This window comes from Loxodonta africana, chromosome 10 (genome assembly GCF_030014295.1).
Source record: "Loxodonta africana isolate mLoxAfr1 chromosome 10, mLoxAfr1.hap2, whole genome shotgun sequence".
Lineage (NCBI taxonomy): Eukaryota > Metazoa > Chordata > Mammalia > Proboscidea > Elephantidae > Loxodonta > Loxodonta africana.
In genome coordinates, this window is record NC_087351.1 from 41255277 (window position 1) to 41280223 (window position 24947).

Genomic DNA, 24947 nt, shown 5'->3' on the forward strand with positions numbered 1-24947 from the left:
CAATATGAAATAATTGGGTTTTGTACCCAGTCAGAAGCTATCTCCTTTCCCTAAGAACCCAACGCTATCTTCCTATCCAGTCAGAAGCTGTCTTCGATTTACAATTCTAGTTACTATAATCAGCTTCCAATCTCAGTTTCTGCACTCAACAATTGATTTTTAAATCTACCAGAAAGCATATTAAAGCTTAAAGCTTCTACATTGAGGCAGAAGGCTGGTTAAATAGAAACTTAGCTCTGATGCCTTTTCTCTGTTTTTCATCTGATTCCTCCTTATGGATTTCCTAGTTCCTATGCAACTGATGCTTCAGTCACCACTTGATTTAACTTTCTGAGTTCTTTCTGATTGTAGTCTACTGCTTTTCCTTGATACTTAATAACAACATTATGGGTTTCTGGGTGGTTGATAATAGGTATGGACATTGCTATATCTAAGCCCCTTATACTATCGTACTGTGGTTTGCATTGTTGCAGCTCTTTATCATTAATTCATAATCTAATACTTATAAACCAACACCAACAATTTCAAGGTATCCCTTGGCTATTATGTATTAATCATGAAATAGCATGAACATTTTCTTTAGTGTTACAGCCTTATAAAAGCAAAGGCAAAATCTTTCACTTAACGTAGATTTTATGTTTTCATTCTACTTTCCTAACAGAAACAGAAATGGAGATATAGGTTACCTTTACATGTAAAATATTTCAAAACAGAAGTGATGGTTGGGTAGAAGGAAAAGAATGATTTGAAAAGTAGTCTTGTGGGGGCTGGTAGGGTTGAAGAGGTGAAGCAAAGGGAATATTTAGAGTAAGGAAGCTCTTCTCTATGATACTGTAATTGAAGTATGTGACACTGTGCATTTGTCAAAACACATAGAACTTTACAATACAAAGAGTGAACTTTAGTGTATGCAAATAAAAAATTTAAGAAGTCGAAGGATCCCAGGGTGAAATGAAGAATATGATAAAAAAATATATAACCATATAAGAAATGAATGAAACAACTTCATGGAGGGGGTGGAGGGAAGAGGTACCGACCTAAGTAACTGGAATTGAGTTGCATTTGTAAGACTAAAGGCAAAAGGAAGAGTACATAAACACTGAATTCTAGATAAGAAAGTTGTCTCCCATCTATTGGCTGACAATTCTGAAGCTACCCTACCTAAATACTGTATTTGAGCAATTAAGTGAATGGATGGCAGATAGTGGCAGTCAAGTTTCCCTCTGTTGAAGTAGGTTAGAGGCAAGCAAGGGGAGAAGGCTTGAGTGGTTTATGTGGTGATGGACTAGTGTTGTAGATATCAGTATGAACTTATGTTTAGCTTTATATATATGTGTGTGTATATATATATACTAACCCATGTGTATACACATATTTATATATATTTCTTGCTCTCTATCTCTCTCACCTGAGAACGCCTAGAAGCAAAGACACCCCAGCAGCAAAGAACAAAAATTAGCACACAGATCTTGGTTTCTAATATCATTCTCCAAAAGGAAAAAGGAATCTTTGGGGAAAAAAATGGCTGATTCTAGGACTGGGGCAGATACATTTAAAATAATCCTGTAGTATCTCATATTGTCAAAAAGTAAGAAAGCGCTAAAAAAAAAAAAAAAGCAACAACAACAACAAAAAAACTCACAATGATGCAGTATGTCAAAGGCACATAAGAGTCAATTGAGAGAGTCCCCAATGGTTAAAGCTGGAAAATATGAGCATCAAAGTAAATAAATAAGTATTTGACTATAACCCAAAATATACAATAAATACCCGTGAGTCCATACTGATATAAACAAACTAATAAAGAAATAAATGGCTAGAGAAGAAGCTAATACTTCATGGAAAAGAATTCTAAATAATTTATGTATATAATTCACCCTCAAGGAGGTGGACCATTACTCCTTATTCTTTAAGTATGAACTTCGTATAATGGCTTTCTTCCAAATAGTACAGAACCAAAGAGGGGTAAATTTATAGTACACTACCTCAGTCAGGAGGTCAAGATCAACATCAACAGTGATGTCATGTTGAGTTTATGTGTCCTTGATATGATATGATGAAGTAAAAAAAGGCACATTACCTCTATGGTCTTCCTCTCAAAAACTCATAACTTTAGTCATAATAAAATCCTCGGACAAATCCGTTTGAGGTACACTGCAAAATACCTCACCAGTATTCCACAAAACTATCAAGGTCAAAAAAAGAAAAAAAGGTCTGAGAACTGTCTCAGCCAAAAACAGCTTAAGGAGAACAATGATTAAATGTAATGTGGTATCCTAGATGAGATCCTGGAACAGAAAAAGGGTATTAGGTGAAAGCTAAGGAATCCTGGGAAACCCTGGTGATGTAGTGGTTAAGTGCTACGGTTGCTAATCAAAAGGTCGGCAGTTGGAATCCACCAGGGGCTCTTTGGAAACTCTATGGGACAGTTCTACTCTGTCATATAGGCTTGCTGTGAGTCGGAATCAACTTGATGGCAATGAGGTTAAGGAACCCTGAATAAAGTACGGACTTTAGTTAATAACGATGTGTCAATATTGGCTCATTAATTGTGTCAAATACCAAACTACTGAAAGATGTTAATATTAAGAGAAAATGGGTGCATGGCATATCGAAACTCTCTGTCCTACCTTCACAGCTTCTCTGTAAATCTAAATATATTCTAAAATGAAATGTTTATTTTAAAAAAGTATTCTTGTGGAAGAACTGAATTATGGATGAGCTTAAACGTTAGATATTGTTATTGAGTATAAAATAAATCAAGGGAGTGATTCAATAGATCAGAGCTCAAGAGAAAAGGTTTTTATTTGAACGTAGACTTGAAACCCCTGTTTGCTAGGCAAGTCAGGATCCAACAAGGGTGTGAGCTGACACAGTGCCATGGAAGCAGCTGGGTACGAATGCACACAACTGGGAAACAAAATCTCTGGACCAGTTGGAAATAATCATAGGATACTCAGTCCAGGAGGTCCAAATAGTGACAGATACTTTTTTATTTTAGAAAACTCAGTGTATTCAGTTAATTTCAAAGACTATCATAGTTTTTACACCTGAAATAACCCATTGTGGCTGAGTCAATTCTGATTCATAGAGAGCCTATATGACAGGGTAGAACTGCCCCATAGAGTTTCCAAAGAGCGCCTGGTGAATTCAAACTGCTGACTTTTTGGTTAGCACCCCTAGTACTTAACCGCTACACCACCAGGGTTTCCATGCTTAATACAGTAATTAGAAAAAAGTAAAAGCATTTTAGAGGCATGGATGGTGAGATTACTTCTATCTTTGAAATAAAAATGTTTCCAGTTGTTTATTTTTGTATTGAGATGAAATCCACAAAACGTAAATTTTAACCCTATTAGGTGTGGAATTCAATGGCATTTAGCGCATTCACAATGTTGAGTAACTGCTGCCTCTCTCTAGTTTGAAATGTTTTCATCATGCCAGAAGCAAACTCCCTACCCTTTAAGACTTCACTTCCCATTCCTGCTTTCCTCCAACCCCTGGAAATCACTAATCTTTCTGTGTCTATCGATTGCCTATTCTGGATTTTTTATATAAATTGAATCATGCAATTGTGACCTTTTGTGCCTGGTTTTTTCACTTGGCATGTTTTCAAGGTTCACCTGAACTCTAGCATGTATCGGTACTTCATTGTGTTTTTATGTCTGAATAATATTCCATCGAATGCATGGACCACAATTTATCTGCTCTTCCATTCATGGCCATTTGGGTTCTTTCCACATTTTGACTATTATGAATAATGCTGCAATAAAGATTGTTTCTTTCCAACTTTGATGGCTTTTATTTCTTTGTCTTGCCTGTTTTCTCTGGCCACAATTTTCAGTACAATGTTAAATAGTAGTGACAAAAGCAAGTATATCTGCCTTGTTTCACCACTGAGTATAATGTTAGCTGTTTTTCATAAATGCCCTTTATCATGTTAGGATGTTTCTTTCTGTTCCTAGTTTGCTAAGTGTTTTTATCATGAGCCAAAATATATATATATATTGCCGTGGAGTCAATTCTGACTCATAACGACCCTTTAGGACAGAGTAAAACTGCCCCATAGAGTTTCCAAGGAGTACCTGATAGATTCGAACTGCCAGCCTTTTGGTTAGCAGATGTAGCTCTTAACCACTATGCCACAAGGGTTTGTTAAAGTATGTCAAGTGTTTTTCCGCATCTTTTGAGATGATCATGTGGGTTTTTCTCTGTTTTTTTAATATGGATTATTACACTGACTGACTTTCTTATGCTGAACCACACTTCTATTCCTAGAATAAATCCCATTTGGTCAGAGTGTATAATCTTTTTAATGTGCTGTTAGATTCAATTTGCTAGCATTTTGTTGAGGATATGTATATCTATATTCACAAGGAATTCTGGCCTGTAGTCTTCTTTTATTATGATATCTTCATCTGGCCTTCGTAGCCAGGTAATGCTGGCCTCCTAAAATGTATTCAGAAGTATTCTCCCCTCTTTCATTTTTTGGAAGAGTTTCAGTAGGATCGGTGCTAATTTTTCTTTAAATGTTTGTTCGGATCTACCAGTAAAGCCATTGGTCTGGTACTCTACTTATGAGGTTTTTGATTACCGATTCAATCTCTTTATTTGTTACAGGTCTGTTGAGATTTTCTGTTTCTCCTTGAGTCAATTTTGGTGATTTCCGTGTTTCTAGGAACTTTTCCATTTTATCTGGATTGTTTAATTTGTTAGTGTACAATTGTTTGTAGAATTCTCTTATACTTTTAATTTCTGTAGGGTCAGTATTAGTGTCCCCATTTTTATTTCTGGTATTAGTTGTTTATATCTTCTTTCTTTTTTGCTTAGTCAATATAGGTAAAAGCTTGTCAATTTTGTTGATCTTTTCTAAGAACCAACTTTTGGTTTCACTGATTCTCTGCATTATTTTTCTATTCTCCATGTCATTTATTTTTCCTCTAGTCTTTGTTATTTTCTTCCTTCTGCTGGCTTTGGGTTTAGTTTGCTCTTCTTTTTCTACCTTCCTAGGGTGTAAAGTTAGATTGTTTGATCCTACATCTTCCTTTTTTTTAAAAGTAGATATACAGAGGTAGAAATTTTCCTCTCAGCACTGCTTTGGATAAACCCTGAAGCAGCAACTTGATTGGTACATTGTGTTTTTATTTTATTTGTCTCAAAATATTTTTCTAATTTCCCTAGTGATTTCCTTTTCACTCATTGGTTTTTTAAGTGTGTTATTCAATTCCTACATTTTGTGAATTTTCTGGCTTTCCTTCTGCTATTGATCTCTAGCTTCATTCCACTGTGATTAGAGAAAGTACTTTGCATGATTTCAACCTTTTGTAAATTTATTGAAAATTGTTTTATGGTCTACCATTTGTGATAAATGTTGTACACTGCAGAGTCTCTTTCAGCTCATTTAAATAATTTAATTTCCATTATGTAAGACCCTGTATTTGTTAAAACAATCACATGTTTTGAAAACACTGCTGTGTAAAAACTTTAAGAGGACAAAACATATCTCTTCAAAGCCATACAAGGACTTTATCTATCAATAGGATCCCCCTTGTCAGTTCTAATCATCATGTTCTTTAACTGAGTATTGTTGTTGTTCGGTGCTGTCAAGTCAGTTCTGACTCATAGGGACCTTATACGGCAGAGTAGAACTGCCCCATAGAGTTACCAAGAAGCACTTGTGGAACTTTTGGTTAGCAGCCATACCTCTTAACCACTACGCCACCAGGGTTTCCTAACTGAATATTAGGTAATTTTTGTTTTGTTTTGTTTTATTGCTGAGCATATAATTTAGAACTATTATATTGTATGTGTCTGAAGAACTAAATAAGCTTATTGTTATCCACATTTTATAGATAACATGGAAATCTTACCAATATATCTCCAATTATGTTATATCTATTCCTAAAATAACCTTGCTACATATTACTTATTTTCTACTCATATTTTCATTTAATTTATATCTCTATGACTGTGTCACATACAAGAGTCCACAATAATTTTTAGCTTTCATGGTGGAAATTTATGTTTCCCTCAGAAATGTATTAGTGATGTCTTAAGCCAGAGAAGTGGAGAGTGATACCAGACTATGAACTGTGTAAGAGGTAGTATAGTGGTTAAGAGCGTGGGATCTAGAGCCATACTCCTTGGTCTTAATCCCAGTTCCTTTATATACTAGCGGTGTGGTACTGAAGAAGTTGTTAAACCTCTCTTCGCCTCGTATTCTTCATTTGTAAAACATGACCTTGTCATAATTTAGTATCTTCCACTAATGACGGTAGAAATCATTCTAGAAGAACACATGCCTGACACATAGAAAGCTAAAGGTTTCTTGACTGAAGGGATGAATGAATGCATCAGTTATAGTAGAAAAAGAAAGAGTTCCAAGTGAATATGCACAATAGGAATTATGAGTGAAACCAGTAGAAATTGTGAATGCTAAATGGAACTTAATAAAAATATAATGACGGTATAAATGTATTTTCAAGGTTGTCCAATTTATTGGACCCACTGGAGAGAACAGAAAGTGTCAGTTTTGTTTCTGAGGATGTAGCTGAAATATTAGCCATGTCGTTTTCTCAACTTATTTCCATTCAAGATGAGGCTTCATCAGCTTCACACCTAATATAGGTGGTTTACAGGCTTTCAGTAAATTTAAGGTAATTTATGATTTCATCTTTCTCAAGTAATTTTTAATCAAGTAAAGTTATCCAACAAGACTGGAAGTTGCACATGGAAACATTTTATTTTAAGGTTTCATTAGTATGCATGAATTCACAGCCCCTCCCAATCTCTATCCATTTTTGCAAGTAATTGAAAAAAATGACTCAACATATGTGGATACCAGTTTTTAGGTTAGCAAATGGGGCATGGCATTTTAAATGTTTTAAATGGGGAACATTAACTGTGTTATAATTTAATTTCTAATGATGAACTTGATTCTCTTTCCAAAACAAAGAAAACAACCTGTGGTAAACATGAAAAACAGGATGGCGTAGTAGAAAACACACTATAGTCTAATTAAAGCAGGACATCTGTTTTACAGTTCCCTTGTTTATTTCTTACAGGTAATAAATTTTGTTTAATTTTCTTGGCCTCAGGTTTTTCTTTTTTTATCCATAGGACAAGAATAATAATTATTATTACTTAACCAAGGGCAGAAGTTTAACCAAACCCTTTCATTCACTTGCTATCTATCAAGCCTCTAAAGTGTGCGAAGCTCAGACTTTTTTCTGTTCCTTCAGCACTTTTTATGGGACCCCACATAGAAGCAAACTCGGGAAGGAGCACTGGCACAATCATGGTGGTGATCTGGGGTAGGTGCTGTTTGTCATGTAGCTTTCTTGTACATCTGGTCCTGTTTGGGTTCAATCCCAATGTATCATTTCCATTTCACAATGGACTGCTGCTGGATACATCTGACTTTGACTTGACAGGTTCGACAGAATCCAGTACTAACAGGCATTTTCAGATGCGTGATCACTCAGTGTACTATATCTACCAGGGCCCATGAACACGCCAAAAGCTCTTTCTCAAAGGGCGTATACTCCCTGTTATAAATGGAATGGCCTTGTTTCAGAACTCCAGTGGCCTGTACTGTAATTCTCCCAATGTGGCTTGACATAATCACCACACTGCTTTTTCCCCCACTGTTCCACACCTCCAATACCATAGGGTCTGCCAGACCAGATGCCTCAAGTAGCAGTACTGATGCACTGCAGCCTGGAGCTTCTGTAGAGTTGTATCCTCTTCCAGGCTCCACTTACAGCTGGCAGCCTTCCGTGTCACCCGGTGTTGGGCCAAACCCATACTTCTAGAGGTAGAATGTGTTATATCCAGGACCCAGAAAGTTCCACTGGGTGCTGTGCTTCATTTCTCATGGTAGAAGAACCAACATTCAGCAATTTATTTTTTACATTAGAGGGGATATGCCAGCCCATTCCTGATCACTGTCACCATAAATTTCATGGAAGTATTAAGTCCCTGAAACTTGATAGGGTTTATCTCCCATCCTTGGAGTGTAGGTGTCTTACCAAGGCCTACAGCATAATAGTTACCTCTTGCTCATCCTGTCCAATAAGCACGATGTCATTATTGTAATGGATCTGAGTGATGTTCTGTGGGATACCCACACAGTTCATGTTGTTTTTGAAATATAACAGAGGCAAGAAAGTGAACATATCCTTGAGGTAAAACTGTAAATACAAATTGCTGTTTGTTCATATAAATGCAAACTGTTTCTGATCTACTTTTCTAAATGGACTGGAGAAGAATACATTTGCCAAATCACTGGATGCATACCATGTACCTAAGACCTTATTAACCTGCTCTAACAATGATACCACATTAGCTAAAGCATCTGTGATTGAGACTACTTCTTGATTAACCCTGCAGTAATCTACAATCTTTCTCCAGGAAGGGGCTTCTGAAGGGACCAAACTGGCAAGTGAATGGAAAATAATGATAAGGACTACCGCAACTACATCTTTTAGGTCTTTAATGGTGATAATGATCGCCCCCCACCCTCCGCTATAGTAGCTCTTACTACTATAGTAAGACCCCACAGGCCAAAGACCCAATGGGGGCATTGCCCAACTGCCAAGTATATCAATTCCAATTTTATTTACTCAGCAACTAGAGAAATGACCATTGAATGAGTCCACTGACCCAGTGGCTCCTTTGTGAGCTGGACCTTATGCTGGACTATGAAAAGCCCCACACTCTAAATGTATGCCATGACACTTCTGTTGTTTTAGTGCCACCACTTGGCCTCTATTTCTTAGGGTCCTCCTTAGGTATTAACAAGCCCAACTCTGTATACCATCTTTCTACATCAGCCTGGCCTGAGAAAGAGAGCCACCCCTGAGCCACTTAGTGGTCATGATACTTACTGGAGTATTCCCAATGGTCTTGGTGAATACTGTGTCCTCTGTCCTTACATAATGTATCCATTCCAGCATTCCCAATTCCCTGAGAGCCTTTATTCCTTCTTTTATCTGTCAGGGCAACTCAGGCATTTCCATTTTGCTGAGCTTTGTCATTATTTTTTCCAGGCTTCTAAGGGCTGCTCTAGCGGCAAGTATGCCCCATTCCTCTGTGCTTCCTGTTAAAGTGTTAAATATTATGTCCTGTAAAAATGTCCCCAAATCAATGAATCCATCCTCATCCAGTCTAACAACATGGAAATTTTCCTCTTACATTCAGAGTCAACCATAACTGCTCCTGAAGTATCAGAATCTTAAATGGCTATACTCTAAATTTTTTTTTTTTTATGACATTACCCAGCAATCAGACATCAACAAATCACTCTTACAGATATTATACAAAGAACAAACGGAAGTGGGCATGTAAAATGTCCTATATAGTATTACTTGCAATACAGAAAGCACTGGAAATAAGTATTTATCAATCGAAGAGTTATTATGCTATGGTATGTAAAGATGCACCAACCCGGGAGGAGTTATTCATGTGCTCAGTAACTTATTGAGAAATTTCTACCAGCCAAGTATTGTGTCAGAGGCAGGGCACACAAACGTGAAGAAGATTGATACATTCCCAGCCCTTGTGGAGCATGTAGTCTAGAAAAGGAGACAGATACTTACTAAGTAAATGATGATGCCTGCAGACAAAGAGGAAAATAGAGTGTTGTGATAGAGAATAATTGCGGGGGGGGGACTTAAATATGGAATTAAACAGGTGGTGACAGAAGATCTCTGTGAGAGGACATTTAAAATAAGACCTAAAAAACAAGTAGGTCAGGCAATGAAAAAAGCAGAGAAACAGCTCCAGACAGGCGATATTACATATAAGGACAAGGGGCAAGATGCAAGAGAGAGAGAAGAGCTACCCATGAGGGTCACATCTTTGATCCAGCTGATATGTGGAGGGATGGCCCTTTGCTAGGAGCAGAAATATTGCCTGCGTTTTCATATGAGGACATGAATAAGATGGGAGGTGATGGAGGTAGCCACATGTCTACTTGCTGGTAAGAAGGTGAGAGAATTGGTTCCAATCTACTGTTTTCTATTTTCCTCCATGAATTATAATGTTAGTAGGGGATACTAAAAAAAAAAAAAAAAAATTCCGTCGAGTCAATTCTGACTCATAGCAGCTCCATAGGACAGAACGGAACTACCCCATAGGGTTTCCACGGAGCGGCTGGTGGATTTGAACTGTTGACCTTGTAGTTAGCAGCCAAGATCTTTAACCACTGTGCCACCATGGTTCCTAGTACGACAAAGTGGAGGTGTAAAATGTATAAGTGAGGTGGAAGGTGAGAAGAAAAATAAGGTATTAAATAATTTTCCCAGAAAGTGGGAAGGAGAATCTATTAGAAAATAAATAGCAGGATTCCAAGGCAGTGTTGAAAGTCCATAGATAATTGCCTACAGTGCAGATATGCATATTAATTACTCTTTCTGTAATTAATAGACTTCCTTCCCTTTGTCTTTCCACTTGGCAAAACCTCCAGATTTAACACATGCAGAAAAAACTGTGGAAATGACAAACAAAACAATTAAAAACATAATGAGATTTAAACAAGGATATGTATATTTTGAGCAACCGTGTAAATAGTGCTAAATAGAATTACGCTCAAATTATTAAAATAACTAAAGTTGCAAACTGAATATGACTCATTTTAACATTATTTACCAGAAGAAATATACTATAACGAATCTGTTCCTAAAATAACATTTTTTAATGTTACCTTTTTAAGTGTCTTAGGTTTTTTTAAACATATGGGCAGGTAGGAAATTTAAAATAAAAAGCACAAGTCTTTGTTCAATCTAAATATAGATATAGTAGAGTGCCAGGCTTTAGCTGAAATTTATCTGTGTATAATCTGTAACAGGCCCAGTATTTATCTTTTTAAATGCTTTATTTCTAAAGACACATAATACAAGTAATTAAAATGCCAAAAGTTTTTTATATGGTTCCCTAATTTTTGCTTGTTCCGTTTCTACATGGCCTCCAGAGTAAAGGTCACCCAACTATAAAATAAGGGGGGAATATTATGAAGTTGGAAACACTGGTGGCGTAGTGGTTAAGAGCTACGGCTGCTAACCAAGATGTCAACAGTTCGAATCCACCAGGTGCTCTTCGGAAACCCTATGGGGCAGTTCTACTCTGTCCTATAGAGTCACTATGAGTCAGAATCTACTCAAGGGCAGAGGGTTTGGTTTGGTTTGGTTTTTATGAAGCTGAAATCAAACACAAAACTTTGAACCAAATAGAAACAGGAATTTGAATCAGTGTTAAAATTGTATAATCTTGTAGAGTGTTAAAATAGCCTCTATATCGGTGGTTCTAAAACTTCAGTGCATTGCAAGTTATTGAAAAGATATATCCCTGGGCTCCACTCCATATCTACTGAATTGGAATCGTTCTGCAAAGGCCCAGGATTCTCCCTTTTTTTTTTTTTTTTTGTTAAAGCTCCCCAGTTGTTTTTGAGGTAAATGACCTTTAACCAAGGGCTGAAATATTGTTAGACAAATTTCAAACTTTGTATATTTTACACAGATATAAGAACTTTTTACATTTCAGACTCATGACTTTAGTGCAAAAAAGATTTAAAGATAACTTTTGTAATCCAATCAAAACTTTGAAATCTTGGTTATCCAATCAAAACTTTGAACTCTTGGTAATACTGTGCATTGACTGTCCTGTCAAAGTTTGATATTATCAGTGTGTTGTAGGATGGTATAAATGCCTGAGAAACAAAGCTCTCAAGCCCAAATCTCCATATATCAATGTCCATCTTTGATTACGATGTGTCTGCCTTTATAATTTCCTATACTGTAGTAATTCAAGAGGTATTTTTTGTTAGTTAGCAATGGCTAATGTAGTATCTAGAACTATGAATGATCAGAAAGAACTGGATTTTCATGCCACCACTGCAAGTAGAAACACAAATTGGAGCGGTTTTAACAGAGACTGTCTCAGTCATCTAGTGCTGCTATAACAGAAATACCACAAGTGGATGGCTTTAACAAAGAGAAGTTTATTCTCTCACAGTCCAGTTGCCTAAAAGTCCAAATTCAGGGCGCCAACTCCAGGGGAAGGCTTTCTTTGTAGGCTCTGGGGGAAGGCCCTCATCATCAGTCTTCCCTTGGTCTGGAGGCATCTCAGGGCAGGAACCTCTGGTCCAAAGGACGCTCTCTGCTCCTGCCACTGCTTTCTTGGTGGTATGAGGTCTCTGACTCTCTGCTTACTTCCCTTTCCTTTTATCCCTTGAGGGATAAAAGGTGGTGCAGGCCACACCCCAGGGAACTCCCTTTATATTGGATCAGGGATGTGACCTGGTAAGGATGTTACATCCCACTCTAATCTTTTTAACCACAGGCAGAGATTATGATTTATATCACACAGGAAAATCACAAAATGGTGGACAACCACTCATGGCCTAACCAAGCTGACACATATTTTGGGGGGACACAATCCAATCCATTACAGAGGCTATGTAACAATCAAGGTCTCTGGATGGCATGAACGGTTTGCCCTCGACTACTAGCCTAAAGATTGGCAATTTGAACCCACCCAGGAGCTCCATGGAAGAAAGGCCTGGCGATCTGCTTCCACAACGATTATCACGAAAAAAAAAACTGTACGGAAAAGTTCTACTCTGTAACGCATGAGGTTACCATGGAGTTGGAATTGACTTGAGGGCAACAGGTTTGGTGTTTGTTTTTTTGTATAACAATCATATTTGATTGCTTTGGTAAGTAAACTGTGAAAGATATAAGGGAAAAAAAAAACACCCACGGAAAAGCTGAAAAAAAAATTTTATCTATAAAGAAGCTCAGTCAGTCTGATCTTTATACCAAGATATTTACAAGTTCTAAAGGGGCAACTGGAGACTGGAATAAATGAATTTGTGGAAGATCAGATTCATGAAGAGAGGTGGGAATCTTAGAAGAATTGTACAAATGGCAACCGTCAAGACCAGTGGCTATCCACACATGTGAATACTGTGCTTGAAATGGAGCTATGCAAATGAGATGCTGGAAGTATAACAACTTTTTTAATTTTAATTAATTTAAATTTAAACATAAAACTGTGGGATTTACATTTCCTTGTGGTGAAACTGTAAGCAGAACTTAAAGAATAGAGGGTAGATTTTGGAGGGTATTGTATGTCAGACAAAAGGGGAAGGACCTAGTTGATTTTCAAACTCCTTAGCCCCAGAACTCTTTCTTCCGATAAAAGGTTATACGTGCCCAAAAACATACAAAGGAAGTAGAAATGGACTTCCTCCAAGTCTTTCTCTTCTCTAAGCGCATGGTCCAATTCTCTCCCTAAGCATATCCATGAAACTCCTGGAGCTCTTTGAAGAGTGGTTTTTGAGTCACCTCTGTCCATTGCTGGTTCCCCAAAACAGCAGAGAATCTGAATCACTGGAAGAGCTTCTGGAACCCTACCCCCAGATAATTCAATAGGAAATTAAGCATCTGAATTTTTTGAAAGTTCACCAAGATGCTTCCTAACAGTGATGTCCTGAACTGAAAGTTAAATAACCCTTACCTCACAAACATAAACCCCTTAATTAATGATAACCTTACAGAGGCATAAAGATAAAATACGTGCTAACTGTAGTGTTACTTTTTCTGGTCTTTATTTATTTATTTATTTTTACTCGTACCTTTTGCTCTACTCCTTTTCTGTGCTTATTTCTAGCTCTCTGTTAAAAGAACTATCTTCTTTTTAACCCAGACAAATGGAAACAGTAACTCCAATGGCTGAGTTACTACAACAATACCTAAAGCTAATAACATGTTTCTCAAGAAACATCAAAACTAGTTGGCTGATGAATAATTGATTGCATCACGAATGTGACGCGATGCTGCTCACATCACAAAACATCCTCATCGATATTTCCTAGCACCCACCTCCGAACAACTAGCTGGTGTCGTGTGAATAACTCTTTACTGTAAGATGTGGAAAGAAGTGAAAAAAAAACACTTTCCGGCCTAGGCTTTTAAAAACTTCCTGTCCATTCTAGCAGCCCTTTCTTCCCTTGCCACTGTGAACTTAAAATCTCTATCTTCCAGATGATATTACATACAAGATGGAGAGGCCACTTGACTCACATTAAGCCTTTCATGAGAGGGAATTTTCTTTTTTTTTTTTTGGTTTCAAAGCACTACGGTTTCAGGGTTAAGTTGTTACTTCAGCGTAGTCTAGACTATTCTGCCTGATACAGTAAGTAGCTATGAGCATAGAGATTTCTTAATCTCTATGCTCACAATTTCCCCAGAAATAAAAGTAAATCTGATAAGCAGCTGTCAGGGTACTCAGCTCAAAAATCTATAGCAGTGATCGCAAAATTTTTTTCATTACCAATACCATCATTAAAATTTTTGGAGTATGCAATGTCAATATATGTATATGTATTTTTTATATATTATGCACTTGAACTACCATATGAATATATTATGTGCATTCTATAAAAAAAATAGCTTGCACATAAATAACGACGAGGTAAAATCATTCTAAATTGCAGTTCTAATATTTTCTTCCCATACCAGAAGTACATGACTTCGGCTCTGAAAGCCATTAAGAATCAATTAAAAAGAGGAAGAATGGAGAGAGCCTGTCTCTAATAGCCATTTGAAATAGAGTCAGTTTACCCATAGAAATAATGTCTCAGCTCAGAAAATGCTCTCTGTAGATTTCATCCCCAGCACTCTTTCTACTTCCCTGTCTTAGTCTGTTGCTCCTTGCTCTCAACTTTCCAGGTCCTCTTCTTACTTTCCTATTTCTGGTTCAGGTAACTAAAGATTTCCTTTAATGATCCATTGAACACTCCTCTCTGGTGTACTGATGAAGAAAGCACGTCCACTCATATACTCTGCTTGCAATACCCTCAGCTTTGTGTACATATAGCACAAGTTAGAGGAACTCCAGCACTTACGGACTCCTATCAGTGTGGCTGATCAGCCCAAGTGGGAAGGAAAGGGAAGTATACCTACAGAAGCATCCTGAGTTAATGACATCAAAATTCCTTGGCTATTATTCTTAAATTCCTGTATCCCTACAAAATATATAAGAAGATAATGGAAGCAGCTAATTAAAAAAAAAAAAAATTACTATGGACTTGAATATATGTACTAGACAGTACCTGTTAACAAAACTAATTAGGAAATTGTCTTGTGTGTGTGTGTGTGTGTTTTAAATAGCTGGAATTACAATTATAATCACCCTCTCCCTCTTGACCCCGCACCACCACTGGGTGATGGCTTAATCTAGTATGCACTATACGTGCTTCAAAAAAAAAAAAAAAAAACTCACCTGTCATAAAAAGCCAAAAACATCGATTTAGTACAGCATCTGGCAGATATTTATTAATTATGCCAACTAAAACAGATGGGCAGTCAAGATTTAAATCTGTTTTTTAATGGGCTGGAATGACAATGAATAATAGGCCAAATATTATAGTAAGAGTGGTGATTGTTCTTCATTCAGGGAGAATAAAGAAGGCATATTTTTTGTTTGTTTGTTTGAGTACCCCTTTAAACCCATTGCCATCAAGTCGATTCCTACTCATAATGACCCTCTAAGATGGAGTAGAACTGCCCCATAGGGTTTCCAAGGATCAGCTGGTAGATTTGAACTACCGACCTTTTGGTTGGCAGCTGAACACTTAACCACTGGCGCCACCAGGGCTCCTGGTTTGAGTAGCTGCTGTCATTTTGAAAGATTCAGATTAGTGTTTACTTCCTTATTTACATAACAAAATATTATTTTGAAAAGTTGGCCATGATATTGTTTTGTCCTTAAAAAAAAAAATCAAGGATAGAAGTTAAAGAAAAAATGCTACACCTCGTAACCCATGTCTATTACCCCAAGCCTCCAATACTGTCTACAGATCAAAGGACTAAGGAATAAGCATAAAATTGCTTTGCATAATATGAGTGAGGAAAGTTTATATGTATTACACATGCCCCCAAAACCTGTAATAATATTTTTTTTTATATGATATCATCCTCTTAATCCTTGATTCATTACAAGAATTTAATCTTCCAAATTCTCAATGGCATTCTTGGTCCTTGGCTTCTATTTCTGGCAACACAGCCTGTGACTCAAACCACACTCATTCTTTGGAACATCCAAATGTCATTGCAACTCATTCACCATTTTTGTAATTTTTAGTGACATGTTCTTTGTTTTCCTTCTTCTCAGTTCAAAATGGATTTTGGATTAATATATAAATATTCCATTTCCTCATGTACCTTCAAAATGTTGTATATTCTTTCCATCAGAGTGATAATAAAAAAAAAAAAAGCACCAGTCACTTTAAGGGGTTGCTCAACCAAGGACAGAATGCTTATTTGGGGGGCTCTTTTTAAAGTTCCACATTTTCTAGATTTTCATAATATAAAACCTGACAACAGTGATTTCATGGTTGTTTTTGGCAAAAATAAAGTAGAAAATTTCATAAGATAGTAAAATCTCTGGGTTGAGTGAGCCTCACTTATTCTATACAATTTCCTTCGTTTTTTGGAATATTCCCTCAGAGTTTCGTTCCTAATCGATTAATCCAATATTTGTTTTACATGTACCCTTTTGCAGAGGATTGTTCTAGGCACTTCAAAGAACAGGAAAAAGAGGACCTCTAATTTTGAGAAGGGGGTAGTGGTGGTTCGGTAGTAGAATTCTCACCATCCATGCAGGAGAGCCAGATTTGATTTCGGCCCAAGGCAGCTCATGAGCAACCACCACCCATCTATCACTGGAGGCTTACTGAACAGGTTTCAGTGGAGCTTTCAGACTAAGACAGACTAGGAAGAAAGACCTGGTGATGTCCTTCTGAAAATCAGCCACTGAAAACTCTCTGGATCAAAATGGTCTCATCTGCAACTGATCTCGGGGATGGCTTAGGACTAAGCAGCATTTTATTCTGTTGTATGTGGGGTTGCGATGAATTGGGAGCCAACTGGACAGCAGCTCACAACAACAACCTTTAAGAAACTTGTCACCTAAACTGAAATTCAGGAGTGAAATATGTAGTGAGGCTTACAAGATAAATACAAGTCACAAATAGTATGGGTTACTTAGCAACTCCTTCCTTTCTACTCCATCTTTCACCTTTATCTCTATTAGTTAATGTACATGAGGGCTTTCAGTAGTTTTGCCTAAGAAGAAAGGGAGGGCTAAGAAGAGAGGGAAGTTGCTTTGTGTACAAACTCATGAAGAAGTGATAGGAGAGGAGAGAAGGGAAAGATATGGCATTAATTCCAGGAAGGAACCACTTTTTAGCATTTTATAAAGTGAGAATAGAGATAGAAACTGTGGAAGATATTGTTGAAGAAAGATTATATGAAACTCAAGTAATGAGCAAAAAGTATGAGCAAAAAATAATGCAGTTTCTGGGGGGTACAAGTAACAAAATTCAGCACATAGTGGAAGAAAGATCATTTTTTCCTTTGTATTTTGAGTCAAAACTTTGACATTTTGACTCACTAAGAGCTCAAAGAACCCACTAGCAGAAAACTCTAGTGCTTGACGGAATAGCTGGAAAAAAAGTACAACCCACATGGAGGGTAGGGAGCTTTCTCATGGCAATGGTAGTGGTATCAAGGAACCAATCTCAAGTTGCAGGTGCAGAAGAAGGAAGGTGAGCAGTCTTGTTCCTGAGCACATTGCAATTTTCCTTGGGACACCAGAAATAACAAGAATCCATGGAGGTGGTTCCAAAGTGTTGCAAAGTTATATGTAAGGTTGAGCTAATTAGCTATTAAAATCTACAGATGTAGTCCTGGGGACACTCAGATTACAAAGTTATGAAATAATGGTGGATAGTCTAGGGTGGAATATAGTAAAGTCCAAAATTGTGTACTAGGAACTCTATGATGTTCTAGAATTTCAGAGACCATTGAAGGCTGGAGAAGATAGTAGAGGTTTTATGAAAGTATTGGGAATAAAATGGAACATTGAAGAACTGGTAGTATTTACTTATGTGGCCAAATAGAGGAAGATGTTTCAGAGAAGTTGAATATAATTGTTTTAAGTGGCAACTGTGATGCAGCAGTGACAATCTGTCCGGGTCAATTAGTTCTTTACCTTTTAAAGAAAATGAATTCCTCTGTGTGCATGGAGCAAGTGTGGGAGCATGATTCATCCTTCTTCAGCTGAACAAATTGATTCATTCATTCAGGGTTAGCTGCTGCACTCAACCCTAGGGTTTTGAATCTATACAAATACTGTCTGTGCCCTCAGTGAATTCACAGTGTAGCGGAAGTAGATGGGCAAAGATATGAATAATTACAATGCAAATGGATAAATGCAGTGAGGGAGACCTGTATACAATGAAATGGATCAACTCCTACTCTCTATTCCTGTGAAGGAGGGAACCAAGGTAGACATGCTTTAATCATGTGATCCTATGTTGCCATTAGATGAACGGATTGGGTGAGAGAAGAAATTATCACCCAAAGCAGACAGCTGTCTATAGTCTGATGCAAAAGGGTGAGCTGGGCCACAGTTCCATCTCAGGATTTGGGGATAGACTTACTAAGAAAGCAAGCCAATTAGCAGTGGGAACCAAAGCCAGCTCATGACTATAGGGAGGAACAGATGGAGGCTGAGGCACATCCAGGATAAGCCTGGATGATAAGCCACTCAAGAGAGAGAAAGAAAGAAGATGGAGCAGACACAGGGGAGAAGCAGAGATGGCTGCAGCACTGAAAATAATAAAAGAGCTACTCAGTTTCCCACAGCCTTCTAGACTATGCTCTAGCTCTTATGAAGACCAACTGTGATCTGTCCCTGCCCTTGAATCATGCATCTGAATATGAATCCACGATTGCTCCCTTAACTTAAAATATACATTAAAATTGTTTACAAGTCATCCCAAATTTGAGGATTTTTCACTGGCTCCATTATCCATATGTAGTGCCCTGATGTAGTGCCCTGTCTTCACAAATTCTTTTTAGCACCCCAGCCTCACTTTTATCGCCCCTCTCCCTCCACCGTCATTGTTTGTCTCTTTCCTTTCTCCTCAATCACCAATTTCTGTTCACTTCTAATGCTGGAAATTGAATGAACTTTAGTTAACTCAGTTCCTATTGACCTTCAGGGTTTCAACTTTCCCCTAAGCAGTTTTTCAAGTCATTTTCCCAAAGACATTTCCTTCTTAGAAGGAACTCTGGTGTATGTGTGTATTTAAATGGGAAAAAAAAAAAATATATCAAAGTCAGGAAGGATGCCCGCGAAAATGTTAATGGTTCTGATGTCTTAGAAGAAGTCGAAGGTAACTTCTAATTTCTAAGGCACAAATGTTTTATAAAAATTATGCGTTCTTTATGTAATTAAAAAAAGATAAATTATACAAATAAGGAAGAATGAGTTAATATTTTTTTAAAAAAAAACATTGTTTTAGGCCAGAAAAAATTAAGAAAAGAAAAACAAACCATTATGATACTGATAAGACTATATTACACATACAACTATGTGTAACTTAACATCCATGATCCATTCTGTGAAAGATGACGTTATGTAATTTGAAGTTGTCTGAACACCTTATTACATATAGGAGAGAGGAGTACAGGACAGTCAGCACCTGGGATCTCGCCCCTGCCCCCTGCCAAAGGACTTCGCGAAAACTTTGACTCTACCATCACCGTTCCTGTGGAGTTGCCACTTGGTCTCTCAGAGTTGAGTCTGGATCTCACCACTGCTCCCTGCCGTAGCACACATGCTGTCCAGCCTGCCTGCTGTAGCTCCCTTCCCTTTCTTCCTCCCTGCCTGCCTTCCCCACCCTACTTAACAGGCTTTAAACTCTTCTAAGCACTGCTTCCTCCTCTGCCTCATCCCTGGCAGACTTTCCTGCTCCTCCTCCCACCACCACCACAACCCAGACTGCTGGGTGGCCACCACTGTTGGAGAAGCAGCCTCTGGCTGGGTATCACATGCAGGGTGCTCAGGCCAGATGGGACAGTGGTCTCAGTGGGGCATCCCCCTTCACAACTCAGGCAGCGTCTGGGAATCCCTGTCTGAGGCCAGAGCAGTTGTACAGGCAACCACAGATGGGTGCCAGGACCCTCTCCCCTTGCTGCCCAGGGCCAGGGCAGATGCCACCAGAGAGCTAGTGAAAGACAGATCTGATCTCCATACTTTTCAAAGTATATCTGCTCTAATATAACCTTATGGGACCACAGATGTATAAACGGTCAGTCATTGCCTGGACAGACATAAAGGGAAGCATACCTATAGCAATATTACAAAAAAAAAAAAAAAGACAGCTTTGCAGGCACAGAAAATTAGAAACCAATGGAATAGCAAAGATCCCAGAGCCAGGCCCACATATATTTGGAAACTTACTCTATTATACAAGTGGTATCCACAAATCAATAGAGAAAGAACAGATTTTGTGGTAGACGATGATGTGAAAATTTTCACCATATGGAGGCATATATAACTAGATCCTACATATTAACCAATATAAAGGTAGACTCTGGATAAAGACTTAACTGTGAAAGATTAAACTGTAAAACTTTAAAGATAATTTAAAAAAAAACATAAGAAACATTATTTGTGGCATAAGATTTCCTCAAGAAAACTTCAGAAGTACAGTGTATAAGGGAAAATCCATTATATAAAATATATAAATCCATTATATAAAAATAAAGACTTCTGTTCAATAAATGATACTATGGACAGTGTGGATTCTTGCCAAAGAGTGGAGACAATGAGATGAAATGGGATCTTGAAATGAACAAGCATGATCTTGTGAGGCACTTGCCTGAGGTGAGGTCTCTAAAAGATATCCAGGTAAGGGTAATCTATAGAGAAGGGATTGTTTCTGAAATCTGGAAGGTTCAGGAACATCTGGAAATTAAGGATTTTCTGACTTGTCCACTCAAGTTTTCCCAGTCCAGGTTTCATGGTCCCCCTCTGTTTCTGTTAGGGTTCCAACTTTGATATAGGAGACATACCAGCTCCAAGCATGGTAGCTGTGCTACTATTACAATCCAATTCTAGGCCTGGCTTTCATGCAGGGCTTCAAACTGGTTCGTTCTGGTTCCAATCCCTCCTGAGAATTTGCATTTCCACCCCAGATATACTGAATCAGGATCCACATCTACATCTTAACTTCAGGGAGCCATGTAAGACATGCATCAGCATTGTCTACCTAGGGACAGAAAAGAGAAGCAGCTATCCAGGGGCTCCTTTCCTTCATTGGACAAGGGTGTCTTTTGGGGTGTTTATCCTTGTGCATTTTCAAGTTTGTATGTCAGTGAGTGGTGGTCAGGCTCCTGCAGGCAATCGATGCAACACAGAAGCCCTAGGACAGAAAGCAAGAGATACCAAATGCACTTGAGCCAATGTGTTGTCAGGTTACACCTGCACAAAGCTGGCTGTTGCAACAATGGATGGAATAAGAAGTAGCCAAGGGCATGTGAGGCAGGGCACTAGAGCTATCTGATACAGTGATAACTGAGTGAAAGAAGAATTATTTGTGGAAGATTAATATTAGAACAATCTAGGAATTCTTGCAAATCAACGTTTAAAGGAACAATTAGCATAAAATAATGAGCAAAAGATGAAAAATCCATTGGCAGAAAGTGAAACTCAGAGAGCTACGAAGTGTATAAAGAAATGTTCCAGGGTATTCCAGAGAAATGAGAAATGCTAGTTAAAATACAATAAAGCCTCAATACCTAATACAACCCAAACCCAGAGTAGAACTGCCCCATAGAGTTTCCAAGGAGCACCTGGCAGATTCGAACCGCCGACCATTTGGTTAGCGCCGTAGCACTTAACCACTATGCCACCAGGGTTTCCCAATATCTAATAAAAAAAATAGATAGGTAAAAATGCTGAACATGCTAATTGTTGCTGGCAAGGTGGGGATGTAGGAACTGTCTTGCTTTACTAGTGGGAGTGTAGATTGCTGAAGTCACTGTGGAGAGTAATTGGCACTATTTAGGCATGAAAACTATCTGTATATTCTAGCCCCCAGCAATCACACTACTCAGTTTATATCCCAAGGAATTCTCAGGCCAAGCCAAAGGGACATGTTCAAGAAGGTTGTCTGCAGCTTTTTTGTGGCAGAGGGGAATTGGAGGCACCCTGAGTTTCCAGCACTGAAAGAATGGACAATAAAAGTGTGGATTATTAATAGTAGTAAGGAGCAACATGTTATATGTATACGAAACAATAAGAAAGAATGGTACATGAGCACAATGCGATTTAAATAAATTAGACATACACACACGCAAGCAATATATATTTTTGGAAGAACACCTACAAAAATAGACACACATTAAATATATAAGAATGGTTGCTGATATGGATGAAGAAGGGAATAGGAGTGGAGTATAGGGATAAAGGAGATGAAATACTTTATGTAACAAGAGATAGGCTAGCACTCATAATGAAGATGTGCCAGGAACTAAGGAGTATCATTTACTTGACCCACTGAACATGAAAACCCATAAAACCCATTGCTGTTGAGTTGATTCCAACTCATAGCACCCTGTAGGACAGAATAGAAGGGCCCCATGGGGTTTCTAAGGAGTGCCTGGTGGATTCGAGCTGCCGACCTTTTGATTAGCAGCCTAACTCTTAACAACTGTGCTACCAGGGTTGAACACGAGGGCCAAAAATAAGTTTAAAAGTTTTAAAATTAAATACAAAAATGAATGAGTAAAGTAAGTCAGAGAAAAGAACAAACCATTTTGGCAATAAAAAGCCTTCAACGTAGATGTTTCAGTAGCGTAACAGGGACTGAAACAAGATTAGAAGTGTTATAAGAGGATGGATTCAATAAAATGCAGACAGTGAACACAGACCATTCAGTGTATGTTAGCCAGTAAAAGGAAGGACATTTTTAGATGGTAGATAAAAAAAAATTTCAAGTGAAAATATTTTCTTTTCCTTATCTTTTCTGCTTCCTCTTCTTAAAAAGTGTATTTGAGGGCAGAAAACACAAGTCAAAACAAGTAAGAGGCTGAATGTGATGGAACTGATAAGTGTGGGGTAATATTTCTTGGAATTTCTCCTTGCTTTGTGCACTTTCCACATTAAGGTTTCTCTCTTCTCACCGAGGTTTCTTTAGACAGAATCCCATGCTCAGTTTGCCTCCATCTTCCCATCAGCGCCTTCCATTCAGGTTTATGATGCCTGAACTAAGAGCTACTGATGTGTTTGTTTTTTAAAGCATAAATTGACTTTTAGTTACTAATAAGTTAACATCTTATTTTCTAAATTATATTTGTGTTTTTAACAGAGGTAGAAAAGTCTTAGTCTTAAGAAATGATTCTCTAATGAGAATTTTTGGCCCTGAAGCAGACAAGCCAGTAAGAAAAAAAAGATATTGGATTAGAAGCCAGGGAGGGGAGGACTTCCAAAAATTATTCACTGCACATAAGGTGATAACTTTTCATTCTATGTAAGAATGAAGCTTAAGGGCCTCATCTGTTTTACCTCTTTACCATAACTTCTATATCATTAATTTTCCCTGTCTCATTAGTTCAAAATTCCTTATACATTCAAGAGTTTGCCAACCACCAATTAAACCTTTTTATGACCAGTGGGATGTACTGTTGCCCACCAACATTTGCTTCCTCTCAGGTTCATTGGGAACCTACTTTCCCACTGACGGCACATGCTGCCACAAGGCAGGACCTTTACAACTGCTTGAAGCCAAAAAATAACAAATGGGCACGTGCCGCAAATTACCGTTTCTACAGAGTGTTGTATGAGGTGCATGCATTTTTGGTAGGAAAAATAGAAATTAAAAAAAAAAATTTGGGACACATATGTCCCAGTGGACTTGGGGGGTGGAGCCTTGGGGCAGAATTAGTGGAACACTGAATGTCCCTTTGAACTTTAAGGGTAGCTTCTGGGAGGTGGTAAGAAAAAAAACCCATACTACCTACCAAAAATTCAGCCACGCTCAATGATTTAGTACGCTTCCATTATTGAAAACGCATGATGTTAACAAAAAATTCAAAGCAGAAAATAATTGGGTCTTAAAAATATTAGAAGACAACCTAAACATCTCCAAAATCAGTAGAAGTGGTATTTAGAGTTTCAAGTTGTATTGCTCTTATTTATGTTAAACAAAATATAGACTATTTTACTTCCTCTTATATAAAAGGGAAATTGCAATCTTTTGCCGTATCTCTCATAAAAGTTAATATGAAAGAAGGCAGAAGAAGCAAAATTATGATGATCTGCTACTCTGCTTTTGTGGGATCTTCTGTGCTTTTCAGTGGCTGAAGTTTTCTTTGAATCAACACAGACTAGAAAAGCAAGAAAGTAAAGCTATATAAAATTCAGAGTGTAGTCTGATAATTCTCTAATTGTTGATGTTGTTAGTTGCCAGGTTGATTCAGACTCAGGGTAACCCCATGTGTACAGAATAGAACTGCTCCATAGGGTTTTCAATGCTGTGACCTTGGGAGACCTGTCTTCCAAGGTGTAACTGGGTGGGTTCGAACAGCCAACCTTTCAGCTAGCAGTTGAGCACTTAACTGTTTTGCTACCCAGGGACTCCTAATCCTGCAATAGTCCCAATAAAATGCAATATATATCTGTTTTGGTATATCAGGCAGTACCAGAAGACAACATATTTTAAATTTTTTTATGTCATTTCTTAAATATTTTATTTTCAAATAACAATCATAAGATTTCTGAAATCCAAAATAATTTAGTCCATGGAAACTATTTGATTGATGGTTTTTATTTTATGTGATATCTAAATATTTCATTCCACTGTTTTGATTTTTTTTAAGTTATTCTTTGTAACAATGTCTGGCTATGACTGCAACATAAAAAGTTTGTCACAGCTTTTCTTCAGTCCTCAACTCTTCCCCCTCAAATAAAACACAAGTGAAAAAATACTGCTCAATTGGTTTTCTGGGCTCTCACAACATCACATATATAGTGTTAATCCCTTAAACCCAGCAAACTGTTGATGTATAAAAAACAATATTCTCCAAGCG